Source organism: Cebus imitator, unplaced genomic scaffold, assembly GCF_001604975.1.
Source record: "Cebus imitator isolate Cc_AM_T3 unplaced genomic scaffold, Cebus_imitator-1.0 Scaffold143, whole genome shotgun sequence".
Classification (NCBI taxonomy): Eukaryota; Metazoa; Chordata; class Mammalia; order Primates; family Cebidae; genus Cebus; species Cebus imitator.
In genome coordinates this window covers 4413622-4423303 of record NW_016107458.1, presented here as the reverse complement: position 1 = coordinate 4423303, position 9682 = coordinate 4413622, and positions in this window count along the sequence as shown.

Genomic DNA, 9682 nt, shown 5'->3' with positions numbered 1-9682 from the left:
GAAGTGCTGGGATTGCAGGTGTGAGCCAAAACTCCCAGCCACCAATATCTTTCTTAATTTGGCTGGCCATGATGCCATTTCTCTCTTCCAGTGCCAGATCTTCTTCTATGGAACAGATGTGGGCATATGTCACAAGCCTGCCCAATCTTAATACTCTATTCCCCAGAGACTGTGATTAGTTTTGGGGTGGACATGTGGCCCAAGCAGCGCCTCAAAAAGTTCTCTGGAATTGATATAGAGGCATTGGGAGAAAGCAGTCTCTTTCCACTGGGATTCCTAAAGCAGATGATGTAAGCCTAGAGCTGTGGGCAACCTACTTCTCTGGCAGCCTGGAAAATGGAAGAAAATGAGGTCACCACACAGAGGAAGCTGAGCCGAGACATTGGAGGAGGGGGAAAGAGAGAGACCTGATGATATAATTTCCATCTGGGCCTGAAGCCAAATTCATCCAGGAAATAATTCTCTTTCTCTCTCCCTACTCTCCTCAATTTCTCTCTCTTTTTGGCTTAAACTAGAGTTGTATTTCTGTCCATTTCAACTGAAATAGTCTTTATATTTTTTCATTTTTCTAAATATAAAAGCACTACATGCTCACTATGGAGGAAATTTGGAAAATACATGTAAGTATAAAGAAAAAAATAATTTATTCTCTCATGCTTCAAGTAGCACCAAGCTAGCATTTTAGACTTTTTGTAGTATTTTAAATGCTTATTTTTTCATAGTTATGATCATAGTACATTTATTTTATATAGCTATGATACTAATGAATTTATTTTACATAGTACTATCATAAATTTTTTCCACTTAACCTTATTACATCTTCCCATGATCTTAAGCCGCCTTATAAATATAATTTTCTTACATTTCCTCTACTATTTAGATAATTTTAAAATGTTAAAACCATTTTGCATTATAGCCCTACTATTTATTTTCAGCAATACAGTTACTAGGCCTAAATATTAGAACATTTTAAAGGCTCCTGATACAGTTTAGATATTATTCCTTATTTTGATTAATCCAAGTGTATACATATGAGAAATTTGTCCTTCGTGGGCAATCAAAATTAAATGAAACAAATATATAGGGTTCAGTAAGAGGAAAACAAGTAAGATACCATCAGGCCTTCAATGAATACTTCTTTTCAGAGGCAAAAGCTATCCTGAATTAGACCAATTCAAAATTTAAGCTGCATACAGTTACAGGAACTAAAAGAAATGAAAACACTGATGTTCAGCCATGCTGGTTGATATGCATCTCTTCCTAATTGACATAATTTTTTAAAAATAAAATTTTATTAACAGCATTTTCCATTATAAAAGCAATACATAAAACAACACGAAATACCATTGACAGCTATTTTTAAAACCGATAATGAAAAAAAAGAAAAAAAAACTCTCACAAGGAGATTAAAAAAAAAAAACCAATAATGTCCATTATTATTGAAGATACAAATACAATGCTGGGAAAAGTGCAAATTAGCCCTTTGGGGACATCTTGGCAACTATTTTATTTTTTTTTATGACTGAATAAATAGCCAGTATTTAAATTTTCTTATAATAGTCCATCAAGTATACGTATTTACTTTATCAATATTCTATTTTTAGACATTCAGATTGCTTACAATGTTTTACTGTTACAATAATACTGTAATATGTATTCATTTGTGTGTTTTAATATATTATGGATTATTTTCTTTGGATTAATACCCGGAAGTGAGATTACTGAAGCAAAGGTCATTAAATCGATGGGCATGGTGGCTCACACTATAGTCCCTTTGGGAGGCAGAGGCTGGCAGATCGCCTGAGGTCAGGAGTTTGAGACCAGCCTGGCCAACATGGTGAAACCCTGTCTCTACTAAAAATACAAAAATTACCTGGGCATGGTAGCGCACACCTGTAATCTCAGCTACTCCGTAGGCTGAGGCAGGAGAATTGCTTGAACCTGGGAGGCAGAGGTGGCAGTGAGCTGGGATCATACCATGGCACTCCAGCCTGGGCAAAAGAGAAAGACTCCATCTCAAAAATAAAAAAAAAAAAAAGATCATTAAATCAAGATTACCAAACCAAATAAAATATTTTCTGTTTTTTAAAATTTAAATAAATTATATATATATATAAGTATATATCTATATACACAAAAAGTATATATATATAAGTATATATATACACAAAAAGTATATATCTATATACTTTTTGTTTTGTTTTGTCTTGCTCTGTCACCCAAGCTGGAGTGAAATGATGCCATCTCAGCTCACTGCAACCTCTGCCTCCCAGGTTCAAGTGATTCTCCTGCCTTAGCCTCCAAAGTAGCTGGGTCTACAGGTGCCTGCCATCACATCTGGCTAATTTTTGTATTTTTGGTAAAGACGAGGTTTCAACATGTTGGTCAGGCTGGTCTTGAACTCTTGATCTCAGGTGATCAGCCCACCTTGGCCTCCCAAAGTTCTGGGATTACAGGCATGAGCCACCATGCCAGGTCCATAGATATAGATATAGAGATAGATATAGAATTTTTTAAAAAACAGAGTTTTGCTCTGTCGCTTACTCTAGAGTGCAGTGGTACCATCACAGCTCACTGCAACTTCAATCTCCTGGGCTGAAGGGAACTTCCCACCTCAGCCTCCCAAGTAGCTGGGAATACAGCTACACACCAGTACCTGGGCTATTTTTTTTATTTTTTGTAGAGATAGGGTCTTGCTATTGTGCCCAGGCTGGTCTTCAACTTCTGGCCTTAAGTGATTCTCCCATCTTGGCCTCTCAAAGTTCTGGGATTACAGCCATGAGTCATTGCACCTGGCCCATTTTCTGGATTTTGATGTAGGTTGCCAAATTGCTCTTTGAAGAGAGTGTATCAGTTTATAATGCCAATAGTAATAAATGAGAGTGCGCATTTCAACCCACTATCTCTAATCTATTAAATTATTTCAATGCTTTGCTCATTTAAGAGGTAGAAATTGATATATGATTTTAAATAAAAATTTTAAAGTAGTAGCAAGGACACTTTCTGAATATTTGTCTGAGATTATGTTAATCTTCACTATAATCTTTTTTTTTTTCTTTTTTTTTTGAGACAGGGCAGGGTCTTACTAAATTGCCCAGGCTGGAGTACAGTGGTAAGATCATAGTTCGCTCCAGCCTGACCACTTGGGCTTAAGCTCACCTCAGCCTTCCAAATAGCTATAGGCATGCTCCACCATGTCCACCTAATTTTTTAATTATTTGTAGAGACAGAGTCTCACCTTTTTGGCCAGGCTTGTTGTAAACTCCTGGGCTCAAGTTATCCTCCCACCTCAGACTCCCAAAGTGCTAGGATTACAGGCATGAGCCCATGCCTGGCTCACTATAATCTTTTAATCAGTAAGAAGGCATCCTTTTCTTCAGGGATGCTTCGATCCTGTTAGGAAGAAATATACCAGCCTCTCTGTCACTTTGCTAAAGAGTAGGGGGAGGGGGTCTGACTAATCAATGCCCTCAAATGTTGTGATCCCCAATACCTATCCAAAAAATTGTCAGGACCACTGCAGAAGTAGCAACTGGAAATCTATTTAAAAATGCAGATTTCTGGATCCTACTCCCAGAATATGATTCTTCAAGCCTGCTGCCAATCCAGGAAGTCATATATTTTTAACATTCTACATTTGAGGCTGATACATAGTCAGATTTGGACACTAGTGCTCCAAAGCAGAGGTTCATAAAGTGCAGTCCCCGGACCAGCAGCATCAGCATCGCGTGGAACTTAAGAATGAAAATTTTCAGGTCCCTACCCCAGACCTACTGAAACAGAAGCTCTAAGGGTTGGGCCCAGCAATATGTGTTTTAACCAGTTTGTCAGCTGATTTTGATGCAGGGCAACTACTCTAATTATACTGTGAGATGAAGAGTCAAGAGCCATTCAAAGTCTACCACCTCCTGCTTAGAAAGTCAAAGGAGATGACATCTGAATTGAGTCTGCAGGATGAGTACACTTTCATCGGGACAAGCAGCAGAGGAACAGGCAGATAGTACAACACATAGAAAAGCACAGTCACGAGCAGGGTGCAGAAAGACCCAAGGTTGCTGGCCCCATGGAGGAGATAAGACATGAAGGAGGAACGTTGATAAAGTGCCCCATCTGTCATGCACAGGAGTGGATATTTGTCATTACATGGACACCCAGCCTCCATCCCTTGTCCTAATTGCACCCCAATGTCTTTTGGGAGAATTACCTCAGCCCCATCATGTCTCATTGTCAGGATGATAAATACAAGTGCTCTCCTACTACAGAAACCAAAGGAGTCCCTAGAGACTTCTTTCTTCACCCCTCTGACATAGTCAAGGGATAAGCTTGTGACCTACACTGGACTCATTACACTCTCTGTTGAAGAGATTTTTGGTTTTTAGGATTTAAAAAACCTTTTGATTGTGGAGAATTCACACATACACGAAAGCAGAAGAAATAGTATAGTGAATCTCCATGAACCCAAACTCATTCTGAAAAAAAGATCAATTCATGGTCAATCGGCTTTATCTGTAAATTTCTCCATTTCTTCCAGTCTCCAGAATTTTTGGAAGCAAATCTTAGGTATAATATCCAGGAAGATTTTACCCAGTACTACTAACAGAAGCCATTGGAGTAACTTAGTTTGATGAATATATTGCCTTGCACTGGAAATAATGATTTACAAAAGTCCTTTTAGTGCTTAGTACTGAAAATGACAAAGCCTGAAAGAAAGGGGTATCTATTGAAAGGAGGAAGAAATGTCAAGGTCTGATAATCTTCTGTCTTTCTCTATTTGTCTTTCTTTTGTTGCCTCCAAAGTCAAACACAACTATATAAATTTTATTTAACTTCATCACATTTATTTAACTTCATATATTACCATGTGTTATCTAATCCCTAAAGAGATTAAGAGCTATATTTATATTTCATTGCTCTAAAATTGCCTTCCAGAACACTTTAAGCATTTAGATACACACTGTTAATTTTTTTTAAATTGTGGTACAAAAATACGTTACATAAAATTTGCTATTTTACCGGGCTCAGTGGCTTACATCTATAATCCCAGCACTTTGGGAGGCCCAGGTGGGTGAATCTTTTGAGGTCAGAAGTTCGAGACCAGCCTAGCCAACATCGTGAAACCCCACCTCTACTAAAAATACAAAAATTAGCCGGGCATGGTGGCAGGTGCCTATAGTCCCAGCTAGTAGGGAGGCTGAGACAGAAGAATCGCTTGGACCTGGGAGGTGGAGGTTGTAGTGAGCCAAGACTGCACCACTGCACTCTAGCCTGAGTGACAAAGCTAGACTCTGTCTCAAAAAAANAAAAAAAAAAAAAAAGACCTTTTGTTTGTTTGTTTGTTTGAGACCAGAGTCTCACTCTGTTGCCCAGGCTGGAGTACAGTGGCACTATTTCGGCTTACTGCAACCTCCGCCTCCCAGGTTCAAGCGATTCTCCTGCCCCAACCTCCTTTTAGCTGGGGTTACAGCCATGCATCACTGCGCCTGGCTAATTTTTGTGATTTTAATAGAGTTGAGGTTTCACCATATTGGTTAGGCTGGTCTCAAACTCCTGACCTCAGGTGATCCACCCACCTCGGCCTCCTGAAGTGCTGGGATTACAGGCATGAGCCACCACACCCAGCCAAAAAATTGCCTTTTTAACAGTTAGAAGTGTATAGTTCAGTGCATGAAGTATATTCAGTGCTCCAGAGACTTTGTATCTTGAACAGTATAACATAAGGAGAGAAGCAGAGAGAGTCCACTCATGGCAGCATAAGTACCCAACCAAGACAGTGCAGGAATCCCTATCACTGAAACCTCAGGAACTACCTCATTCTAAGCCTGGCTCTTCAGCCTCCTCTTAAGTTCTGTAAGCTCCCAAACCCCCTTAAGATGATCAGAATTAGTTGTTTTCCCACCCAAAGAACGCTAGGAAATCCCAGCTACTAGGGAGGGGCTGTGGCAAGAGAATCACTTGAACCTGGGAGACAAAGTCTGCAGTGAGCAGAGATCGTGCCACTGTACTCTAGCCTAGGCGGCAGAGCAAGACTCTGTCTCAAAAAAAGAAAAGAAAGAAGCTGTACAGCCAAAATTCACTTCATATTGCTGTCCTAGTTAGTTGGACTTTCTCCTGAAGATATAATTGCTTCTTACATTTTATTCCTTCAGAATTTTGCTTATAGCTCTCTCAAGGTTCTTATGACATTAGAGCCTTTATTTACTCCATTGGCTTGAGCTTTATCAATCTTTTGATACAAATGTTTTCACGTTATCTTTACAAAACAGAATATTCATATTCATGCTTTCACTTGAATAATAGGAGCCATATTTCCTTGCATAGTCCTCTGTCTGGAAATCCCCCAAAAGGAGGACCACATATGTTCACAAACAACTGCTAAGTTACAGTCATCATACAAAATTATAATTTTTGCAGACTACTTTTACATTCCTTAACTGATTTATATTTGCCTGAAAGTTCTTTCCTTTTTTAAAAAAAAAATTGGGATGAAATTCACATAGCATAAAATTAATAATTAAGTGTACAATTCAAAGGCATTTAGTACATGCACAATGTCGTTACAACCATCACTTCCATCTAACTCCAAAATATTTTCATCACCCTCCAGCCACTTTCTCCCTGGGAAAAAAATCACATACTCATTAGTATTCATTTCCCATTCCTCTTCCACCCACAGCCCCTGATAATTTACCTGTTCTGGATATTTCATATAAATGAAATAATACAATATGTGACCTTTTGTGTCTGGTTGCTTTCACCTAATTTAATGCTTTCAAGATTCATCCATGTTGTAGCACGTATCAGTACTTCATTCTTTTTATGGCCAAATAATAGTCCATTGTGATTACACCACATTTTGCTTATCCATTTATCAATTGATGAACATTTTCGTTGTTTACACCTTTTGGTTATTGTGAAGATTTCTGCTATGAACATTTGTGTACATGTATTTGCTTGAATATCTGTTTTCAAGCCTTTCAAATATATACCTAGAAGTAGAATTACTGGGTCATGTGGTAATTCTGTTTAACTTTTTGAGAAACCACAGAACTATCTTTTACAGTGGCTACAGCATTTTGCATTTCTATCAGCAGTATATGAGGGTTCCAAATTCTCTGCATCTTCATTAATGCTGATTATCCATTAAAAAAATTATGGCCAGTCTAGTGAGTGTGAAGTTGTATCTCATCATAGTTTTGATTTGCATTGTCCTAATGACTAATAATATTGAGCATCCTTTCATATGCTTTTTGGTTATTTGTATATCTTCCTTGGAGAAATGTACCTTCAAGTCCTTTGCCCATTTTTTTTTAAGAGATGTGTTCCTCACTTTATTGTCCAACAGGAAGTGCAGTGCATGGTCATGGTTCACTGCATCCTGGGCTTAAGCAATCTCCTTGCCTCCGGCTCCCAAGTAGCTGGGATGACAGGTATGCACTACCATGGCCAGCTAAATTTTTAATTTTTATTTTGTAGAGACAGGGTCTTGCTGTTTTGCCCAGGCCCATCTTGAATCCCTGGCCTCAAGAGATCCTCCCACTTCAGCTTCCCAAAGTACAGGGCATAAGCCACTGCTCCCAGCCCCCTTTGCCCATTTTTAAATTAAGCTCTTCATCTATTAACTGTTAAGCTGTAGGCATTCTTTATATATTTTGAATACTAGATACTTAATAGATATATAATTTACAAGTATATTTCCCTCTCTGTGGGTTTTCTTTTTACTTTCTCTCTTATTTTATTTTACTTTGAGATAGGATCTTACTCTGTTGCCCAAGCTGGAGTGCAGTGGTGTGATCATAGCTCACTGCAGGCTTTATCTCCCAGATTCAAGTGATCCTCCCACCTTAGCCTTTGAGTTGCTGGAACTACATATGCAGGTTACATGCCTGGCTAATTTTTTATTTTTGGTAGAGACAAGGTCTCACTGTGTTGCCCAGGCTGCTCTTGAACTCCTGAGCTCAAGTGATTGTCCTGCCCTGGCCTCCCTCTCCTGTAATGCCCTCCCATTATAGGCCTAAGCCACTCTCCTTGGCCCCTTTTTACTCTCTTGATAGTGTCCTTTTATACAGAAATTTTTAATTTTAATGAAACTCTATTATTGTTTTCTTTTGTTGCTTTTGGTGTTGTACTTACAACTGTTTGCCGAATCCAAGGCCATGAAGATGTTTGCCTGTTTTCTTTTGAGTTTTATATTTTACACTTTCCTACTTTCATAGTTCCTACATGTAGGTCTTTTGTCCATCTTGAGTTAATTTTTGTAGATGGTATGCAGTAATAGTCCGAGGTCATTCTTTTCCACATGAGTATTCAATTCTTCCAGCCCTACTTATTGAAAAGACTGTTCTACCTCATTGAATTATTTTGGCACCCTTCATGAAAATCAATTGGCCATAGATGTATGGGTTTATTTCCGGATGCTCAATTCTATTCTACCAATCAATATGCCTCTCTTATTCGAGTACCACAGTATTTTGATTACTGTAGCTTTTGTTGTTGCTGTTCTTTTGAGACAGTCTCACTCTGTCACCCAGGCTGGAGTGCAATGGCACAATCCCAGCTCACTGCAACCTCTGCCTCCCCAGTTCAAGCGATTCTCCTGCCTCAGCATTCCGAGTAACTGGGATTACAGGTATGTGCCACCAATTTTTATATTTTTCTTAGAGATGAGGTTTCACCATGTTGGCCAGGTTGGTCTCAAACTCCTGACCTCATGATCCACCCACCTTGGCCTTCCAAAGTGCTGGGGTTACAGGTCTGAGCCATCGCTCCTGGCCCTGATTTTTTTTTTATTGGTATATAAACTATTTATTAACAGACAAGGCCTACAGACTTATTTCTTCTTGGATACACCCACGGTGCGGCCACGGCGGCCAGTGGTCTTGGTGTGCTGGTCCCGGACACAAAGGCCCCAGAAGTGGCGAAGCCCTCTATGGGCCCGAATCGTCTTCAGTCGCTCCAGGTCTTCACGGAGCTTGTTGTCCAGACCATTGGCTAGGACCTGGCTATATTTTCCATTCTTTACATCCTTCTGTCTGTTTAAGAACCAGTCTGGGATCTTATATTGGTGTGGATTCTGGTTTTTCTTTTTCAAGATTGTTTTGACTGTTTGGGGTACCTTGAGATCACATATGCATTTTAGAACAGACTTTCCATTTCTGCAACAAAGGTTTTAGATTTTGACAGGAATTGCTTTGAATCTGTAGATCACTTTGGGAAACAGTGTCACGTTTACAAGGTCAAGTCTTCCAACCCATGAATATGTGAATTCTTTCCATTTATTTTGGTCTTCTTTAATTCTTTTCAACAGTGTTCTATAGCTTTCAGCATATTAGTTCTTCTCCTTTTTGGTTAAATGTATTCCTAAGTATTTTATTCTTTTGCTGCTGCTATAAATGGGATTGCTTTCTTAATTTCCTTTACAGATGGTTCATTGCTAGTGCATAGAAATATAACTGGTTTCTGCATGCTGATCTTGTATCCTATTACTTTGTTAAATTTATTAGCTCTGAGGGGTTTTTTGTGGATTTCATAATATATTCTGTAGATATGATCACATAATCTGCAAATAAAGATAGCTTTACTTGTTCCTTTCTTTTTTAGATGTTTTACCCTTCCTGTTTCTTACAGGATTTCTCCTCCTTCTTCTTCTCCTTCTCCTTCTCCTTCTCCTTCTCCTTCTCCTTCT